General features: G+C 48.1%; 1 protein-coding gene across 1 annotated transcript in view; it reads left to right on the top strand.

The window, feature by feature from the left end:
* Positions 1-11634: 11634 nt before the first annotated feature.
* Positions 11635-22019, top strand: part of Coro1c (coronin 1C) — a 77450-nt gene continuing 67065 nt past the window's right edge. Inside the window, exon 1 of the mRNA XM_076559936.1 lies at positions 11635-11760. The gene's annotated coding sequence lies outside the window, so the exon portion shown is untranslated. The remainder of the gene's footprint in view (positions 11761-22019) is intronic.

Raw genomic sequence — 22019 nt, 5'->3', positions numbered from 1 at the left:
AGAAGGTAAGATGGAACACTGGTGAGTGAATGGCTGTAAGGATTTATAACCATGCATGCATGTAGATTATTATTATTATTATTATGTTTTTTTTTTTTGAGACAGGGTTTCTCTGTGTAGTTTTGGTGCCTCTCCTGGATCTCGCTCTGTAGACCAGGCTGGCTTTGAACTCACAGAGATCCGCCTGGCTCTGCTCTTGAGTGCTGGGACTAAAGGTGTGCACCACCACCGCCCGGCATAGAATATCATTTTAAGGTGTGTTGTTTTGTTTTTGTTGCGCTTGTTTAACTCTGTGAAGCTGTGTTACTGTGCCTGTGTAAAACACCTGATGGTCTAATAAAGACCTGAACAAACAGTAGCGAGGCAGGAGACAGGATAGGTGGGGCTGGCAGGCAGAGAGACGATATAGAAGGGGAAATCTGGGAGAAAGGGAAGAAAGAACAAGAAGAGAAGGAGGCGAACTCCAGGGACCAGCTACACAGCTACACAGCCAGGGCCACACAGGGAAACCCTGTCTGGAATAACAAAATAAAGAACAAAAAATCAAAAAGAATAGCCAGAATCGGGGGTGTTGTACAATGGCAGAGCATTGCCTAACTAACATGAGACCTTGGGTTCGATCCTCTACAACACAAACTACGCACACACACCATAGTATAAAAACAGCAAACATACCCGGTTCCTAATAACGTCTGAAACTTGCTACATGATCAGTGTGCCCAGGATCTCACAGATCATTTCTGGGAGAGCTGGGACTTGGGAGCCAGAGCAGCCTGATGGATTCCAACAAGCCACACCCACGGCTAGCCCTATGGCTTCCCAGTCCTTGTTGAAGTTCATTTCTAGCATGAGTAGGGGGAAGGAGAACCTCTGTCTGGGTCGCAAGCCCAGTCTGGTCTTGAACTTGTTATAGTCACGTTTTGGGTTTGTTTTTTTTTGTGTGTGTGTGTGTGTTGTGGTGGTGGTGGTGGTGGCGGTTTCTTTTGAGACAGGGTTTCTCTGTGTAGCCCTAGGTATCCTGGAACTCATTCTGTAGACCAGGCTGGCCTTTAATTCAGAAATCTGCCTGCCTGTGCCTCCCAAGTGCTGGGATTAAGGGTGTGAGACACCACTGCCCAGCTTCCATACTCACATCTTAAGAAAGTCTCACTACATAGCCCTACTTGACCTGGTACTCTTTATGTAGTTCAGGCTAGCCCTGAACTCAGAGTTCTACCTGTGTTAAAGGATATTTGATCACACTGTGAACCCCGAGATTGTGTTATTTACTGGAAAAAAAAACCTGTTTCTAGTTGTGGTGTGGTTTAGCCCTGGCACACACTTTCAATCCAAGAGCTTTCTGCTTGAATATTGTAAGCAGGATTAAATAAAGTCAGCCATAGGTCAAGAGACCAGTTGATAGGAAAAACCATAGGGAGTAAGAGGGAGTCAGGAGGATGGAGAGAGAAACACACAGGAAGTAGAAGGGAGGGACATTGAGTTCGAGAAGTTTTATTTCAGGTGGCACAGGAGAAGAGAAAGGCTTCTGGGGTGTCGGCTGAGGAGGAAGGTCAGCTGGGTGCTTTCTCTGCCTCTCTGAGCTAGCAGGCTTTCACCCCAGCATCTGGCTCCCAAGTCTTTATTGGTAACATCGAATGACTGAGATTTTGTTAAAAACAACATCCTGCTTCCCAGGCACTAGGGTTAAAGTCATGTACCACCATGCCTGGCAACACTTTCTTTTTTTTTAATTAATTATTTACTTTGGCTTGTATGTAAGCACAGGCTCATCCGTGCCACAGAACGTCGGTGGAAATCAGTTCTCTCTTGCTACCTTGGAGATCCTGGGATTGAACTCAGGTCTTCAGGCTTGTGTGCAAGCACCTCTGTGTGCTACGCCATCTTACCAGCTCTGCCATGTGATCCTTGATGGCACAAGATATACCAACTATATATTCTCAAGTCCTTTCCACGCTGGAAGCCTCTGTTTTCTTTTTCTGCCCCCCCCCCCCCCCGCCCCCACCAGAGGACCTCTGAGGACTGAACCCAGGGCCTTGCACTTGCTAGGCCAGCGCTCTACCACTGAGCTAAATCCCCAACCCCTCCTCTGTTTTCTGTACTGTAGGGTAGACATAACAGACCCCATCCCTAAGCATAGCTGGTGGGGGGAGGGGGTTAAAAATCTTTTCCTCAAAGTCCCTTACCCCGTAGGACTCAGTAAGGTTCCATACATCTGAATGGACAGGGTTCCTCAGTGTTTGGGGCCCAACACGTCTTTGTGGGGCAGTCCTTCACACTGTAGATTGTTTTGAAGAGCATTCCCAACTCTGCCCTCCAAAATCCAGGTCCACTTTTCTGCCTGCTGCAACCCAAAATGTCTCTAAATATCACAGGCTGTCCCTTGGGGGACACAGGGAGCAAGGCACCTGCAGTTGAGAGCCTTGGGCGGGCGGGCGCAAGCCTTTGCTGGATTAATTAGCATTAATACCCGTTTCACGGTGCCAGAGGCTTCCTATTTGAGTGGCGCTAGCCTGGCTGGGCTTTGGATGTGCCGCCGGCGGCGGGCACCATGACATAAAGCGTGGCCGTCTCAAGCTTTATTGTGGCCATAATGAGACTCTCGTGGTAAGCGAGCAATTTGGGCGACAAGACTCACATTCAAGTTCTTGGAAAATCTGGGGTACTGTCTCATCTGGAAATCCTCCCATCTGGCGCTCTGCTGGGGACTGTCAACTGGGCTTAGGGACCGTGGATTTATGGAATGCTGTTCCTGTAGGATGGCCAACCACTCGCTGAACAGGCTTGCGGGAAAATGAGAAAATACAGACCAGGAAGTAGGGACAGGAAGTTTACCCACCATCATGGTTGATCCTGGGTGTCTATTTGACGACACAATAGATGTCCAGGTAGCTGATTAAATATGATTTCTGGGTGTGTCTGGGAGTATGTGAGGGGGTTCCCAGAGGCAATGGGGGGGTTCAGGCTGCCCTGAAACTTATGAGCCAGCTGCCTCCCCAGTGTTGGGTGAAGAGTGTGAGCCACCAGCAAAAGATCAGCATTTAAATGGATGGACTAAGAGTGGATGATCTTCCCTACATAGGCACATATCCAGCCCACAAAGGACCTAAGCCAAAAGGCTGAGGAAGGTAAAATTTCTTCTCTATCTGCTTGTTTTTTGTTTGTTTGTGAGAAAGGGTCTCACATAGCCCAGGTTGACCTTATTATGTAGCGAAGACAACCCTCAGGTCTTTACCTCCCTTGGACTGGGATTATAGACCTGGGCCACCATGCTTGACTTCCTTCTGCTTCTTTGAGCTAGGACGCCTGTGCCTTTGACGCTTCTGATTCTCAGGACTTATCACTTGAACTTGAATCTGCTCCATTGGCTGGCTGGTTCTCAGGAGTGAGCTCTATCTCTTGCTTCCCCGAGTCTCCAAGGAGGGTGGCAGAGTGTAGGGCTTCTCAAGTTCCAAGATCAGGTGAGACAAACTTCATAAAAAAAAAAAAATCTATCCTGTCTGTCTATCTATCTATCTATCTATCTATCTATCTATCTATCTATCTATCTATCTATCTATCATCTACCTGTCTGTCTAGCTCATTGTTTCCCCCCTTAAGTGGAATACTGGCTAATATGCCCAAAATTCTATCCCTCAGAAATAATTGCCATTATTATTTTTTTTTCCAAGACAGGGTTTGTCTGTGTAGCTTTTGGAGCCTGTCCTGGAACTTGCTAGGTAGACCAGGCTGGCCTCAAACTCACAGAGATCCATATGTGCTGGGATTAAAGGTGTGCGCCACCAACACCCGTCTTATTTTGTCTTTTATAAAACAAGACTCACTCTTTCCTGACCCTCTTTTTATCTAGCACATCTGGAAGGTCTTTGTACATCATTAAGTAACAAATATTCCTCCACAAAATTATTTTGTTTCCTGCTTAAGAAACTTCCATAGCTTCTGGTAGCCTGGGACTACTTAATCTCCCTCACAAAGAGAGTAGCCTGAGACCACACTCCATGTTCCCACTGAGCCACAAGCCTTTCCAGGAGTTATGGACACTGGAAGGCCAGAGATATTGACTTCAAGAGGGGCTGAGCAGAGATTGGGTCCTGGGAGTTGTCTTTTGCCTCCGGGGTGAGGTGCCTCCAGCACCCAGCCACACCCTGTTCCTCTGATGACATCTCTAGCTGAGAGCACTGAGATGTATTTTCCTGTTTCCTCCTGTTGCACAGCGAAGGTGGTTTCCATGGCGGAAAGGAGTTTAATGTATGTACACACACACACACACACACACACACACACACACGTACACACGTGACTGATCCTCACTGTTCATGGACTCCACATCTGTGCATTCACATGCTAAGGTTCATGGCACAGTTGTGTAGGGGCTCAGTATAACTTTAAAAGGCAGGGGAGGTCTTAAGCCAGGTAATTAGGTCACGGAGGCATTGCCTATGGAGGAGTTAACACTGGTCTCTCTGAGTGAATTAGTTCACGTGAGTGTGAGCAGGGCCGGTCTTAGCTACATAGTGAGGCTAGCCCAGGCTGTGTGAGATCTTGTCTCAAAAATGCAACAAAACAGAGCTTCAGAGGTAGCTCAGTGGTTTAGGGCAGAGGACTTGAGTTCAGTTCCCAGGACCTACATCAGGAGGCTCAGAGGACCCGAGCACACATGTGCACATACTCTTACACACACATGCACACATACACATAATTTTATTTTATTTATTTATTTTCTATTTTTTTCAAGACAGGGTTTCTCTGTGTAGTATTGATGCCTTTCCTAGGTCTCGCTCTGTAGACCAGGCTGGCCTCGAACTCACAAAGATCTGCCTGCCTCTGCCTCCTGAGTGCTGGGATTAAAGGCCTGCACCACCATGCCTTTATGAATATGAATATATTTCTTAAAAACAGGCCAGAGAGATGACTTAGCGGTTAAGAGTATTGGCTGTTCTTCCAAAGGACCCAGGTGGCTCAAAACCATCTTTAACTCCAGTTCCAGGAGATCTGATACCCTCTGGTTCCTACATATACCAGGTATACAAGTGGTACACAGACATACATGTTTTCTTGAGACAGGGTTTTATGTAGCCCAGGTTGGCCTCAAAATTATTATGTAGTAAAGGCTGGCCTTGAACCTCAAGTACTGGGATTACAGGCTTGTGCCGCCATGCATAGTTTATTTACTTCTGGGACAGGATCTTGACAGGATGTAGCCCTAGTGGTCTGGAACTCCTATGTAGACCAGGGTAGCCTCAAACTCACAGGGATCCTCCTGCCTCTGCCTCTCAGTTGTTGGCATTATGTATGTGTCATCAACAGGCCGGGCTCCAATCTGTGTGTGGAGATCAGAAGCCGACCTCGGATGTCTTCCTCATTCTCCATTTTTTTTTATTGTTGTTGGTTATTTATTTATTTACTTACTTACAAGATCTCTCTATATAACACTGGATGTTCTGGAACTTTCTCTGTAGACCAGGCTAACCTCAAACTCACAGAGATCCACCTGCCTCTGGCCCCCAGGTGCTGGGACTAAAGGCACGTGCCACCACACCCAGCTTTTTTTTTTTTTTTTTTTTCCTGAGACAAGGTCTCTCACTGTGAACTGTTTTATTCCTGATTTCATAAATGGCAAGAACAAACCTCAGAGAGTTTAGGTAACTGGAATTAGAGATGGTTGTGAGGCACCCTGTGTGTGTTGGGAGTCGAACCCAGGTCCTCTGGAAGAGCAGCCAGTGTCCTCAATGGCTGAGGTATCTCTCCAGCCCCAGACTTAAATATATGTTTTTAACGTGCATGAATGTTTTGCCTGTGTGCATGTATATGTACCATTCATGTGCTTAATGCCCATGGAGGGCATCAGATATCCCGGAATTAGGGTTACAGGTGGTTGTGAGCCGCCATGTGGGTGCTGGGAACTGAACCCTGGTCCTCTGCAAGAACAGTTGATGCTCTTAACCACTGAGTCACCTCTCCAGCCCTCAAAACTAGAATGTTTTTAATATTTACACATTGAAATACATATATACAACAGAACACTACTCAACACTAAGAAGGGACACACTATTCATACATGCAAAGACTCATGTGTGCTTCGGAGATTTGTCCTGGGTGTAAAGGACCGGTTCCTAGGGGTTATGGATTATATAATTCCATTTCTATGATAGTATTGGAAAGCCAAAATTCTAGAAATGAGTGGTGGCCAGTGGTGAAGGGGGTGGGATGTAGGATGGATGTGGTTAAATGTGACAGAGGAGACCCTTTTGGGGATGAGAGTATTTTCTATCTTAATTATGTGGATATCAATGACAGATTCCTAATACTTTATTACAGTTTTGCCAGAAAACATCTGAAGGCTCCATGTGATTTGTTCATTTCATATTGGTTCTTACATCTACAAGTGACTCTATAATGCTCTACAAACTAATAAAAGAAAAGGATCTAGGGCTGAGTGTATAGTTACTGGTAGAATATAGAAGAATGCATATTTAACATGGGGATCAATCCCCAGCACTGGGGGTGGGGGAAGAAAGAAAAAACATCCTATGTTACTCATTCAGTGCTTTTTTTGTTTATGTTTTTGTTTTTTGCAGACAGGGTTTCTCTGTGTGGTTTTGGTGCCTGTTCTGGATCTGGCTCTGTAACCAGACTGGCCTCGAACTCACAGAGATCTGCCTGGCTCTGCCTCCTGAGTGCTGGGATAAAAGTGCGCCACTGCCTCCCCCCGCCCCTCCCCCCTGGCTGCTTTTCTTATTTTGCAGAGCAAAATACCCAAAGCAGAGATTTGGTCAATGTAGGGTGAATTTTAATAGACTGTAAGATCTTCTACTGAGAAATTAGAAAACATGAGCTCTGGGATTACTCAAACCTCTTGTCTTTCTGTCTGTCTGTCTGTAAATCATTATCATTATTATTATTTGGTAATGCTACCCGGGGCTAATCCATTAGCTTCCAGTTGCTCTGGCAACTTAAGACTCATGTCCCCATTTGGTAGAGAAAAATTATTTGCTAAGTCTCTGTATGCAGGTCCTGTGATTCTCCTTGGCCCATGAGCTGGCACCTGTCTATTTGTGGTTTGGGACTCACTCCTATCTTTTGTCATTTAAATATCTCTCAATTTGAGGTACCACCAGCTTTCAAGGGCAGCATCCTTACCTGGACCCAAGTCCCTTCGCACAGGGCTAGTAGGCACAGACTGAAGGTTTCTTCCAGGTCCCACGCAGGCCTTACTTTCAACTGAACCTCAGCGAGGTGGAAGAGTTCCCTCACAGCAAAGGGTTACACAGTTTTCTTTCTGTTCCTGATGGAGCAGCTGGCTGGCCACATGTGGGGCAGATGTGGAGGAAGGTGAGGTGGCACTGCATCTGGCTTTCCATGTTTCCATATGACAGTCCCCTCCCCACCAATCCAGGGACAAAACCAGGGACAGACATGGGCAGCGCGGAAGTGAAGTCCTCGAGACTGGTGCTGTGGTGGTATCTATCACCGGCAGGGATTTGCTGTTATCACATATCTTACTTCTAATTTCATCGTTCAAAGAATAGGGGGGAAGGGGAACAGATGGATTGCTAGCTCAGCAGGTAAAGTGCTCAAGCATGAGGGCTTGAGGTTGGATCCCCAACACCCACGCAAAACCCTAGGTTTGTGGCGTGCACCCAGAACCCCAGTGCTGGGGTATGAAGACAGGTAGACCCCCGGGGCTGGATGACCAGCCAGTCTAGCTTTTGTGTGACAGAACTTTTCCTGGGGAGGCACAGCACACATGTCTATGCACCCCAGATAGGGAACCCATGACATACCAAAGCACAGATACTGCCAAAGTCCAACTAATGAGTTTTATTGGGGTCACTTACAGGTGTATGGGTGAGGCATTGCTCACAGAAAAGGAAATGACTTAGACAGGTGTATCATCGAAGCCTGCCCCAGCACGGGTGACAGCTGATAAAGCTGGGACCTGGAGCACACTGCACAGCCTGCAGGCGGCTCAGCAGGTTGGAGGGTGTCCTTTCCAGGTGCCCCAGTTGGTCTAAAGCTCTTCCGGGCAGCTAGCTTGGTTTCTGTTTCTCCTAGGCAACTAGTCCACTCTCAGAGTCTCTCCTTTATAGCTCGGCTTCTCTGAGAACTCTCAGCTTTTATTGCCTACTCTGGCAGGGAGGGGCCAAGGGAATCTGGTAAGTTTCAGGGACTTCCTGAAACTATTTTGAGTTGTTTGTCTTCTTTCTTGAGGAGCATCCAGCAGAATGGAATGTTTCAATCTTGGGGGAAACTGTTACACAACAGTAGCCAATAATTGCTAAATTCCAAGTCTACTCAGAGACCTTGTCTCAAAAAACAAGACGAGCCGGGTGGAGATGGTGCACACCTTTAATTCCAGCACTCAGCAGGCAGAGACAGGCAGATCTCTGTGAGTTCCAGGCCAGCCTTGCAAGATCCAGGACAGGCACCAAAACTACACAGAGAAACCCTGTCTCAAAAAACCAAATCCCTCCCCCCCCCCAAAAAAAAACCCCCCAAAACAAAACAAAAACCCAAAGAAGAACCAAAATAAGACCGGGTGTGATCAAGACTCTTAGTGTTGTCCCCTGACACATACATATGAGCGCAACCCTCCCCCAACATGGGTGGGAGGGGTAATTAAATTGGGAGGGCTGAGGTGAACTCACTGGTAGAGGCCCTAGGTTAGATCTTCTGAGTCACAAACAAAACTCCAACCCTCCCACCCCCCCACCCACCCCCCTGAGACAGGGTTTCTCTGTGTAGTTTTGGAGCCTGTCCTGGAACTCAGTCGATCTGTAGACCAGCCTGGCTTCAAATTCACAGAGATCCACCAGCCTCTGCCTCCCGATTGCTGGGGTTAAAGGTGTGCGCCACCACCCCTTGTCATTTTTTTTTTTTTTCTGGACAAAATCCCAGACTCTTCCTTCCTCCAAATCACTTCCTGAAGTAAGCATTTGCATTTCCATATATAGTGTAGAAAAGAAGGAAATGGGACCATGGAAATGGCTCATCAGGGAAAAGCACTTGCTGTGCAGGAAGGACTTGAATTCAAATCCTTATACCCATGTCAAATGCTGGTGACAGCTGTGGTTTCCTATAACCCCAGCACTGTTAGAGCTGGAGGGAGAACAGCTGGGGATTTCTCAAGGTTGCCAGCCCAGTTTCAGGTTCAGTGAGATGCCTGTCTCAAGAGGATAAGGTGGAAATCGGTACTAGAGCGGTATACCTGGTGTCTTCTTTTGACTTCCCCATACACACACACCCTGCACATATAGGTGCATATATACCACACACACTCACACCAATAAATAAGATGAGGGGAAGTGATCTAATATCTGTCAGACGGTGACTAAATCTGTCTGTCAAAATCCAAAGTCCATATTTTTTCCCCGGTTTTGTCTACTGCCCCTGAGGCAGTTTGGGGTAATGACTAACCAGCTCCCAAGAGTGCAGAGGATGTAGTTAGAGTCATGTGGGTTTCACCTGGTCTGTGCTGGGCAACCTTAGGCAAGTTCATGTCTCCGATTCTCTGTGTCTTCACCTTTATAGCTGGATTTTGAGAATTCTTCCTATGGCCACAGGGTTGTTGGAAGAATTTCTGACAATTCTTCACGGCCAGGCACCCAGTGCCTGCTGTTGGAAGGGATGGGTAAGTGTTGGATAAGCGTCTGTTTCCAAAGGCGTGGTCAGTGTTCCCGGTACTTCTCAGTTCTCTTTCAAGCAGTCTGCTGCTCTTCATCCTCCCCGACCCACTCAGCCCCCAGAATCTATGCCCTCGTTTAACTAAATAAAGGATCATAACAAGAGCAACTGGTTTTTCCGCATCGCCATACTCCAGCGACTCTGATAGGAGCTTTACCACCTCTGTCTCACTTAAGTGGGGTGGCAAAGCTTGCTGGGTGTGGAATACTGAGTCCCCCCTGGTAGCATTGGCTGCTTAGAGACAAAACCCATTCTCCACACTATCAATGTCACCACACAGGTGCCACTTGGGTGTCACAAGTCAGAAACTAAGCACTGACCGGGAGGGGCCGTCATCATTTCCATGTCACGGATAAAGAAATCAAGCTTTGGGGCTGGAGAAGTGCTCAAGAGCGTTTCGCGGAGGACTCGAATTTGGTTCCCAGCACCCACCGTGGTTCTCCCACAACCCCCTGTAACTCCAGTTCCGGGCTCCTTGTCAGCCTCCTCTGACCTACCAGGTAATTGTAAACACGCACACAGGTGCACACGTGTAAAATAAATAAACGTCTTTAAAAGTACAGCATTGCAGAGTAAAAAAAACTTGCGGAGAAAGCTGTTTGGTTCTGGTAGACCTTGATTTACACAACACACACACACACTGCTTTTTTTTTTTAATTTTGATTTTTGTTTTTTTTGAGACAGGGTTTTTCTACATAGCCCTGGCTGTCCTGGAACTCACTCTGTAGACCAGGCTGGCCTCAAACTCCGAGAGATCCACCTGCCTCTGCCTCCCGAGTGCTGACTCTAAAAGCATGCTCCACCACACCGGGTCCCATTGCTTACTGTTTTGAGCTGGCAGTTTATTGCAGGTCCTGCAACAGGGAATTCAGGGCCTCTACCACTGAGCACCGACCCTAGCTAGATTCCTGGACATTTCTGAGGCTGAAACAAAGTGAAAATCCGTGCCCCCTGTGAATTGTAAAGATGCCTCGCTTTGGGAAAGAAACAACCCAACCCCTCGGCTGGCCCAGTTCCCTAGTCCCAGTTTCCTTAGACCTCGGTATTTCTGAAAGGCGTTGGCTAGGAATGGGATAACCTCACACTCAAGATTAGAAAACTGAGACCCAAGGAAGTGAGGAAACTGTCCCCTGGGCCGCTCCGTCCGATAGTAACAGGGTGGGACTGGAATCCGCCTACTCTTGACTTACGGAGGGACTTTAGCAGGGAGTCTCCACTGCCTCACCTGAGGACAGGAGTCATTAGCTCTCTCGGGTAAGGTGTGGCCGAGCCCAAGGGCGGCCACCCGGTCGGTCCTGGGCTGTGATTCAGGACAGTAGTGGGAGGAATGGGGCGTGGGTGAGAAGCGTGAGCCGGCCCTGACGGAGGCGGGGCTTCTAAGAATCTGGGGGCGGGGCGTCTAAGAATCTGGGGGCGGGGCTTGCAGTTTCAGGACCAGCAGGGCCGTGGGCGGGGCCTGGGGTGCAGCAAATAGGATGATGACGGGTTCCGGGACCGGGCTTTTGGATCTCCGAGCGGGGGATTGGCGGTGCTGAGCTTGGGGAAGTTAGGTTTGCGGGGGCCGGGCCTGGATCGCGGGCTCGATGGGCAGTTAGCGGCGCCAGAAGACCCAGGGCATAGGGAGGCGCCACAGGGCCGGTGGGCGGGGCTTAAGTACGCCCACTCAGGTTCTAAAGAACTGGGCGGGGCTCGAAGGAGCCCATGGGCGTGGCCGCCCGGCCATTCAAATGCCCAGGGAAGCGGGCGTGGGCTCGGAGCCTCCCTGCGCTGCCCCACGCTACCAGAGGGGGCGCGCTAAGGAGTCGCGGGGCCTCTTAACCCCGCACCTCCGGAAGTGGGCGTGGCGAGGCGCGTTTCGGCGGCGCTGATTGGGCGTGGCGCGGGGCTGGGGGGCGGGGCCTTGCGCGAGGAGGCCTGGGCAGCGGCGGGCGGCCGCGCCCCTCCCCCGCGCGGCGCTCAGTGCCAGGCGGGAGGCGGCAGCGGTTGGAGGCTTCGCGGGGCTTTGCAGCTGGGACTTCGGCGGGCGGCGGCGGCGGCGGCGGCGGCGGCGGCGGCAGCGCCTCGGGCACCCGGGCTCTGGTAAGCGGCGCGCGCCCAGGCGAGGCGGCTCGGGAGCGAGCCGGGGCGGGCGGGCGGGCCTTCGGGGGGCCGGCGTGTGAAGCTCCAGGGCTGACAGGAGCCGGCGGCGCGGAGTGTTGCGGCGGAGGGGGGGGGCGCACGCGCGTGCCCGGGTGCTGCGGCCGGGGAATGGCCGTCTGCGGGCGGTGGGCAGCGGGCAGCGGGCAGCGGGCGCTCGGCCTCGGGCCCGGCCACCGTGAGGCGGTAGCTGAGGGCTGCGGGGAGGCCCGGGGCTGGGCGCTCACGTGGGGCCGGGTGCGCGGGGCGAGGGCGCTCGCTCGCCCGCTCGCTCGCCCGCTCGCTCGCCCGCCCGCCCGGGGGCTCCGCCTGGCTCGGGGTGCATGGCCTTCCTGGACCCTGAAGAGCTGGGGCGGGGGCAGGCTGCAGCGGCGTGGCCCGGAGGACTAACCCTGGAGGGAGGCCGGGTGCGGAACCGAATGACCCGCGGGGCAGGTGGGGCTCATCCGCGCCGCGATGGCCAGGATGACATCAGAGGTGGAGGGTGGGGACGCCCAGCCCGGCTCCGCCGCCGGTCCCCCCGCGGGTGTACGCACAGCAGCCCCGTTCTTCAGGGATGTGAATGCGCTGGGGAGGGGGAAGTGGCCGGCTGCAGGGCTTGCCGAGAAGAAAGGGGCTTCCTCCCGGAGGGAGGTGCCGGCCCCGACGTCCTTTTTTGGGAGTGTTCAAAGGGTGTTTGGAGGCTGGAAAAGGAAATGCAAGCTTCGCTCCACCGTGGTTTAGAATCGCATCCTATATTTGGCCTTCATGTGGGCTGCCCTTGTTTTGTGGTGCCGGAACGGCTTGCTCTACACATTTCGGCCGTGGGATTCGGAGTGAGAAGCAAATTGCAAGTTGTTCCTCTCTCCCAGGATTGCAAGATCCTAAGGCCTTCCCTTCCTGTAAGCATTTAAAAAGAATTGACCGCAGAGCGTGTTGGTACACCGTGCCACATATGTTTAGTTTTGGGAATGGTTGGCACAAAATATTGTAAACCCCCCCTACCACGGCCCTCCTTGCCAGGATTATATTCTAAAACAGTACTTGGGAGGCTCTTAGTCACCCTATATAATAAAGCGTCTCATTGTCCTTGTCTGGCAGAACCCTGACACTGGGGCCTGCTAGTAGAGGCAGGAACACGATGAAGTACAAGCAGTTGCTTCCTGCCGCCTGTTCAGTTGTGAAGACAGATCGGTAGTTCATATTCCCTTCCGCAGCCTCCGAGGAGCTCCGAGGCCAAAGGCGGTTGAGTGTTTGGTTCTGCGTATGTCAGGAGACTGACCTAGGGAGCCTTGGAGGTGTGTTTCACACTCAGCAATGTTTGGGCAGACAGCCTGATATTAAACATCGGGTCTAAGAGGTTGCATATTGTACTGGGATAGTTTTATGTCAACTTGACACAAGCTAGAGTCACCAGAGAGGAGGGAGCCTCAGCTGAGAAAATGTCTCCATAAGATCCAGTTGTAGGCAAGCCTGTGGGGCTTTTTTTTGTGGTGATTCATGTGAGGAGGGCCCAGTCTATTATGGGTGAGGCCACCCCTGGGCTCCTAGCCCTGGGTTCTATAAGAAAACAGGCTGAGCAAGCCATGAAGAGCAAGCCAGTCAGCAGCACACTCCATGGCCTTTGCATCAGCTCCTGCCCCCGGGTTCCTGCCCTGTTTGAGTTCCTGTCCTGACTTCCTTTGATAATAAACTATGGTGTGGAAGTAAGTGTAAGCTGGATTAACCCTTTCCTCCCCAAGTTGCTTTGGTCATGGTGTTTCTTCACAGTAATAATAACCCTAAGACACATACATGAATAGAAAAAAAAAGATAAAGCAGACTTGCCTTGTACTATAGGTCTAGAAGTGCCCTGTCTTTTGGTAGTTGACAGACAGACTGTTATAAAGGTCAGATGCACACTGCTTTAAGAAATCAGAACATGGGGCTGGAGAGATGGCTCAGAGGTTAAGAGCACTGACTGCTCTTCCAAAGGACCAGGGTTCAATTCCCAGCACCCACATGGCAGCTCACAACTGTCTGTAACTCCAGTTCTAGGAGACCTGAAACCCTCACACAGACATACATGCAGGCAAAACACCAATGCACATAAAATAAAAATTAAATAAATAAATAAATAAATAAATAAAAGACACCAGAACAAGGTTTCTCTGTTTCTCTGTATGTATGTGTTACTTATGTTTTAAATGTGGACCATACATTAAAGCCTGATGAATTTAAGAGATCTTTATTATCATTTTAAGTTTTTTTTTTTTTTGGTGTGTGTGTGTGTGTGTGTGTGGTGGGTATGTGCATGAGTGCACCCAGAGACGTGGGATCCCCTTGTGCTGGGGTTACAGATGGTAGTGAGCCACCTGAGTGGGTGCTGAGAACTGAACCTAGGTCCTCTGGAAGAGCAGCAAGTGCTCTTAACATCTTAGCCATATCTCCAGTCTCCCAGTGTCATGAGTTTTAACATAATTATCGTGTAGAAATGTCACTGCGGGCGGCATTAAAGTTTTCATGGTTATTTGTTACTTTGACTAGATTATGTTAATCAGTATTTGTGTTTATATATAACTTTATATTCAGGATTGTTAAATACCTTTATTTATTTATTCATTCATTCATTCATTCATTCATTCATTCATTCATTTATTTAATATATATGAGTGATCTGTCTTCAGGGACACCAGAAGAGGGTGTCAGATCTCATTACAGATGGTTGTGAGCCATTATGTGGATGCTGGGAATTGAACTCAGGACCTCTGGAAGAGCAGCGCTTAACTGCTGAGCCATCTCTCCAGCCTGTTCAATAGCATTTTTAAACATTACTTCTGGGATCCACTCCAGCCGTGTGGGGAGTCGCTCTAATGCTTATGTGATAGAATGTTTGAAGGGGTAAGGTATTAGTTTCTTAGCTAAGTAAGTGGGGATGTGAAAAGCTCAGTTCTTTAGGAGAGCACGATGTTCATTTAACATTTTGATGTCACAAACTGGTGCTTTAGAAACAGTGATTGACCTCTCCTGGGTGGTGCAGTGAGAGCCACTTTGACACTCTGCCTACTGACCCATGTGGTCAAGGCTCTGGGGCTTGTGTTCCATTGGGTGACTTCCCTGCGTCAGCGTCTCCGAGTTATCAGAACTCTTCTGGTAGTTGCTTGTGTCTTTTAAACTAGAGACAGCCTTCTGTATTAAAACATGGAATTCTTCATGAATATTTCAGCATGGCCTAGTACCTAGATGTTGAGTAATGGAATCTCTTGGGTTTTCGTTGCCCTAGTTGAGGTTCTGAAGTTTACGGACAAGATTCTCTACTATTTTAGCACCTGCCTAGTCCTCTGACAGTGCACGGTGGGTTCTTTTTGTTTCATAGTGGCTTTATTGACTGTAATTCACATGCCATGCAGTTTAACTCACCTAAGGTACACAGTTCACCAGGGTGTAGGATTGTCACAGAGTAGTGCGGCCATTTAATCACTACACTCAATTTAAAGTATTTCATCACCCAGGAGAGAAGTCCCATGTGCATTCTCTGTTTCCAGTCCTAGCAACCACTAATCTACCTCCGTGTGGATTTGCCCTCCTTGGACATACTGTGTCTAGAACATTCAGAATGTGGATTTTGTTTCTCACTTTAAACATAGTATAAGATTTATGCCCTGGCAGTGGTGGCGGACACCTTTAGTCCCAGTACTTGGGAGGCAGAGGCAGGAGGATCTCTGTGAGTTTGAGGCCAGCCTGGTCTACAGAGTGAGATCCAGGACAGCCAGGGCTACACAACACAGTGAAAGCCTGTCTCAAACAAAACAAAACAAAACACCAACCAAACAAAAACATTTATGTATTCTGTAGTATATATGGGATATTTTTTTATGCTTGAATACTATTTCATTGTATGGACATACCATATTTTGTTTCTTCATTTGTAATTGGTGGATATTTGGGTGTTTGCCTTTTGGGCTAGTTACTGCAAGTAAGTCTGCTATGAGCATTCATTCATGTATAAGTGTCTTTGTGAAAATGTATTTTCTTTTCTCTTGAATATTGACCCGAGAATGGAATTGCCGGTTATCTGGTAAGCCTGTATTTAACTATTTGGAGGAATTGTCATGGTGTTTTCCAAAGCAGCTACAGTGTTTGACACTTGTAACCCACAATGAGTGAAGGCTACAGTTTTCTGCATCTTTACCAACACTTGTTATTCCCTGCCCCTTAGATTCTAGCCATCTTCTGAGTGTGAGTGGTACCGTGTGGGCCTGGTTTCTGTTGTAGGGCGATAGCGAGCATTGTTCTATGAGGTCCACCAGCACTTGCTTGTCTTCTTTGGAGACCTATTTATATTCTTTGTATATATATATTTTTTTTTTTTTTTGGTTTTTCGAGACAGGGTTTCTCTGTATAGCTTTGCGCCTTTCCTGGAACTCACTTGGTAGCCCAGGCTGGCCTCGAACTCACAGAGATCCGCCTGCCTCTGCCTCCCGAGTGCTGGGATTAAAGGCGTGCGCCACCACCGCCCGGCTGTATATTTTTAAAACTGATACTGTGTTTTAATTTAATTAAAAAAAATTTTTTTTTTTTTTGAGACAGGGTTTCTCTGTGTAGCCCTGGCTGTCCTGGAACTCACTTGGTAGACCAGGCTAGCCTTGAACTCACAGAGATCCACCTGCCTCTGCCTCCTGAGTGCTGGGATTAAAGGTGTGTGCCACCTCTGTCCAGCATGTTTTTATTTTTAAGGATATTTTTTTACACACCCTTTCAGTTACATTTGTGAGTTAGTTTTTTTTTTTTTAAATAGTGCCCATTGAAGCACCAGAACTAAAATTTTAAAGTAGTAAGTTCTTACAAACTAAAAATTACTTACTTAGACCGTAAACCACATTTTTATCTGTCTGTCTGTCTGGTTTGTTGTTTTCCTTTTTATTTTGTTTTGCAGCAGGGTTTCACTATAGCCCAGGCTAGCCTCAACCTCACACCAGTTCTCCTGCCGCAGCCTCCCAAGTGATCTGGCATTTTAGTTCTGTAAGTTAAAAGCCACATGTGAGAGAGTTGAGGAAAGAATTGAATTAATTCACTTTGAAGGGGCTGTAGAGCAAAAAGTGTTGCTTTTTCAGATATTGGAGCTGTCCACCCTCCAAAGTAAGTCCAGATTTATTTCTTTTAATTTTATTTATTGTGTACTAATGATGTTTGTGTGTCTGAATGATGTGTCTATATGAGTGGTGTACATGTGTGAATGATGTGTATGTATGAGTGAAATATGTGTGTATGAATGGTGTGCACATGTGTCTGCATGCATATGTATATGTAATGGTGGGCACATCTGCCACAGAATAAATACCTGAGGAGGTCAGAAGACAACTTCCAGCTTTGTGGGTTCTGAGGATCCAGCTCCGATTTGCAGGCTTGTTTTCTGAGTGTCTTCAACCACTGAGCTGTGTTGCCAGCTTCAGACTTCTTAATGTGGTTGTGGATGGAAATCGTTTCTGATGGCGTCCTGCCTTGTCCTCTCCAGGCTCCTCATTGACTTGTCAGTTCTCAAGTCTCCTGAGGAGCTTATTACTCCACTCCCTCCCGCTCTCTAGACTCTTCTTGTCTCGGGGGTGGGTGGGTGGGTGGTTGACTCCTTGGCAGGTTTCACACTCGCTGACATCGCTCCTGCCCTTAACTATCATAACAGATCACTGCTGTCTGATACAAGGATCTGGACATGGATTTGAGCAGGCAGTATGAAGCTGTCTTCCCGGTGAACGCAGAGGACGAAGAAGAGCCCCATGGAAGGCAGACTGATGTTCTGCTGTTCACAGCTTAGTCACTAGTGCCCACTGGGTATTTACTGGGTGAAGGACAATTTACAAGTTAGCTGGGATTATCCTGAAGACAGTAGGTTTCCTGATTGCTGACATCTTTATTGCCTTTATAGAGAGAGCATGAGGGACAGGTAATTCCTCTCTGCCTACTGGTATCAAATGCTCAGATGTCAAACTGAAGCTGGAGACCTTTCCCCGAGGCCAGGCCATACTTGTTTGGGCTCCTTCCATCTGATGAGCGGTAATGCTTAGGACACAGCCTCTTTCAGTGGGGCAAACGGTGTGATATGATTGAAGCACCAGGTGCATACAGGCTGGCCTTGATGGCACTGGTCAGTGGTAGCCACCACAAGTGCCAGAGTGTAGTGCACTTAGAGGAGTGGGTAGACCTCAAATCCTAAGGTGACATACTTGTTTGTTTTGAGACAGGGTCTTTCTATGAAGCCCTGGCATCCTGGAACTCACTGTGTAGACAGGTTGGCCTGGAACTCACAGAGTGCTGGGATTAAAGGTGTCTTCTCATCCTCTGTTTAATGCTCTAGCGTATCTTGCAGTGATCGGAGTGAATAGTCTCAGCTATGTTAGTTCCTGATACTCTAATTAAAAACAACTCCCTTACTGTCTTTCTGCAAAAGGATAAACCATTTGGGGATACATCTTCTCTCATTCACTGAAGCGGCAGGGTGGTGAGGAAGAGGAGGGCAGTTCCGAATCTCAGCCAGCGACCCAGGCTTGGTGAGCTCCAGGTCCTGTGGTAGAGCCTTGCTCTAAGACTGGGTGTAGTGGCTCCGAGGCCAGGGATCGTGCAGTGTAGACTTTCACAGCCAGACCGCCCAGGGTTTCGCCCTCAGTCGACTAGCTGTGGCTTGGTCACTTCCCTAGTCCCTCTGAGCAGTTTCCTCCACTGTAGTATTTTCACCCAGTCTTGCAGGGTTGTTGTCAGTCGAAAGGAAAGGTACATGAAGTGTGTAGGACAGTGTAGACATCAACCGCTTTCCTGTTCTCTCACTGTTAAATGTCTGTCAGAGAGTGCAGCTATGGAGAGGAGAATCTGTGAGCTAATGTACTTCTGCTAAACTGTTAAGTGATGGGTCCTCAGTCCCACCTTAGCCCGTGATCACACATGCTCATGTGTGTGTGTGTGTGTGTGTGTGTGTGTGTGTGTGTGTGCATGATGCATGTACATGAGTGTAGGTACCCACAGAAGCCCGAGGCATTCCATCCTGTCATGTTGTGAGTAGCCTGTCATAGCTTCTAGGAACTGAGCTTTAAGAGTACATATTGGGCTGGGCGGTGGTGGCGCACGCCTTTAATCCCAGCACTTGGGAAGCAGAGGCAGGTGGATCTCTGTGAGTTCGAGGCCAGCCTGGGCTAAAGAGTGAGTTCCAGGAAAGACACCAAAACTACACAGAGAAACCCTGTCTTGAAATACAAAACAAGCAAACAAAAAGATTTGTTAAAAACTGTGAATGACATTTCTTGCAGTATCAGGCAAAACAAAACAAACCAAAAAAGAGCACATATTGGGCTCATATACTGGTGTCATCTCTCCAGCCCTTGGCCTGAGCATTTTAGACATTGAGTTCAAGTTCAGTCTCTGAAGAGGGAAGAATGCTTAATTTTAGGAGCGGGGAGTGATGGGTCTGTGCTTTTGCACCTGTCAGGAGATGCCTGTTCAAATGTGTGTCCGTATTTCGGCCTTACGCTTGTGTTTGTTTGGTCTGTTTGCCTCTCCTTCTGTCTGTTTCAAGGACACACGGACTTAGTTCCAGGTACAAGACTGGTCTCTTCAGAGTTTGGAAAGGATTGCATTGTAATGTGGCTGACAGTGCTGTGGGAAGTGGAGTGCTCTCTGGGAGAAGAACCTCTGTAGCCTCAAACTTTGGATTCTCCTGCTTCACCATCCCGAGTGCTGGGATTATAGGTGTGCAATGACTGCCATGCCTGCCTTTGAACCTTTGAATTCACAACTAAGCTGAGGCTGAATGGAGCTCTAGGGCAGTGTGCTTGAGACCCAAGGTTTATTGTCAGTACTGGGGGGAGGAAAGGCAAGTTCTTCCTGTTTGCTGCAAAATAACACATGCAATTATCTGTTTTATAAAACCATGAATCAGAGGCTGAAGAAATGGTTCAGTGGTTAAGAGTGTGCACTGCTTTAGCAAAGAACCTGATTCAGTTCCCACTACCCACAGTGGACAGCTGATAGCTCTGTAACTCCACCTCTAGGGCATCAGAGGCCACTGGGCAGTTACAAACACTTCCTTTTAAGATAGCACTTGCTTTTAATCCCAGCACTCAGGAAGCAGAGGCAGGCTGATCTCTTGGTTTGAGGCCAGCCTGGTTTACAGAGTGAGTTCCAGGACAGCCAGGGCTACACAGAGAAACCCTATCTCGAAATACAAAACAAGCAAACAAAAAGATTTGTTAAAAACTGTGAATGACATTTCTTGCAGTATCAGGCTGTGTTTTAAGGAGTCTGTCCTTTTAGTAGAGAGAGTCCTCACTCTGGCTGCCTGGGAGGCACCACTGTTGACCTCCATGAATCCAGCTGCCTGTCTGGAGCTTCCTAGTAGCTCTATTCTTGGTCAGTGCTGGAGACACCAGCTGTTCTGCCTCTGGCTTTTTAGATTTTTGTCAGAGCTGTGCTCCAGGAGCCTTCGAGACTCATCTTTCCCCTGAATTTCATGTACAGTTTGAAGGTAAGATGGGTGTAGTACAGTATGAGTCCTTAAGTTAGAAACAGCATTTCCTTTTTGTAGTGAGCCCCTGCCAGCGTCAGGGTCTGGGCCAGTGTAATGCATCCCTTCTCCTAACTTCTGCTGTGGGCTTCTTTCTACCAGACCTACTGACTGAGACCAGGGACTGGGCTGGTCACTGCAGTGTACTGCTGCATGCTGGTTTCAGAGTCTGGTTGTGCCTGGATTAACACTGGTGAATTGGTCCATGTTTTCAGGACTATGGGTGCTTGCTAGAGAAATGTGACGGTATGGCAGGCCTTGGATAAGCTTTGGTAGACTTCACTTCCTAGGTTTTGTTTGTAACAGGGTCTTACTTTGTTGCCTAGGCCGACCAGGAACTTGCTCTGTAGTCCAGGATGGCCTTGAGCTAGAGGTCATTTCCTTTAGCCTCTGGAGTGCTGGGGTGACAGGTGTGTATCACCACATCTGGCAGATGTCCTGCTTTTAATTAATGAATTGATGGCACTGGGGATTGTGGACAGTATTACTCATTTTTATTTTTTCAATATGCTAAGCAGTGATCACAGTTTCTTTAACCGTTTTAAAGGCTAGTTAAAGGGACTTTATCTTGCTGGAGAAGGCACAGTCACCGTCAGCACGTGAAAACACCGAGTTACCATCCAGGGAAGCAGCACTTGCAGCTGTTGCTGAAGCCACAAGGATTCTGATAGGCCAAGTGAAGACCACTGCTTCCCATTGGGGTTGTCCCTGCCTCGGGGGAGCCAAGACAGCCTGTCACGTGACTAGACAGTCTAGTCACATGGTGGCTTGGCGGAGGAGCAACAGCCACATTGTGGAATTGAGTCCCCAGGTGCTAACAGCTGCTGAGGTCCCCCATCCCGGGTGAACAGAGCTGTAGCTGTTTCTGGATCAGCATGATGAGAGTGTTGAGGGGGGGGAGGGGGTGCTCCCCTGCTCTTGGCATTGGGGCGTGCTTGACAGTGTTCGTAAGCAGCTCTTCTGAGGAAGAAAGTTTAATCATTATTTGCTTACTTCACACAAGACACACTGAAATTCCTTTTCATAACCGTCAGCATTCTTTCCCAGTTAAAGATTCTGATTCCTGTCATTCTTAGAGACTTAAAGAATTGAGACCGATTTATTCATATGAAAGTGTGCATGCTGCCCAAGTGGTGCCTGGGGACACATGTGAACTTGAGCTGTCATCCCCACTAAGCAGAGAGATTTATTTTTAATTATTTGTATTTTTAAATTTTACATTGTTTCTATTTCAACATACATTTTATTGTAACATAGAGTAAGAAAAAATTAAGGCTTTATTAACATTTATAATGCTTACAAAGAAAAGGGATACTAGAAGCAGCATTGCTCCAATTTAAGAACAAGCTGCAATTAAACACTTGTACTAAGTCTATAGCCAAATATTTATTTTAGACCAAACTTGAAATCATTTGGTAAATATTTGTGCCTGCTGTTTATGTGCAGTATTTTTATGTAACCTCTAATTCTTGGACTGTCAGCTCATTTTCCTAACCCAGCAGGGAAGACAGGATCAGTTAAAGGAGGCAATGGAATTGGGGGTGCCCAGGGCACAGACGTGGGTACAGGCATTTACCTTTCCAGAATTAAGCATTTCTTCCATAAAGATAGTGAATGGCTATGGCTGGAGAGAGAATTGGTGGCTAACAGTACTGGCTGTTCTTCAGAGAGCCAGCTTTGATTCCCAGCTCCCACA

Source organism: Peromyscus maniculatus, chromosome 23 (assembly GCF_049852395.1).
Source record: "Peromyscus maniculatus bairdii isolate BWxNUB_F1_BW_parent chromosome 23, HU_Pman_BW_mat_3.1, whole genome shotgun sequence".
NCBI classification, from domain to species: Eukaryota; Metazoa; Chordata; class Mammalia; order Rodentia; family Cricetidae; genus Peromyscus; species Peromyscus maniculatus.
The sequence above is the reverse complement of the archived record's forward strand: the minus strand, read 5'-3'. Positions and strand labels throughout refer to the sequence as shown.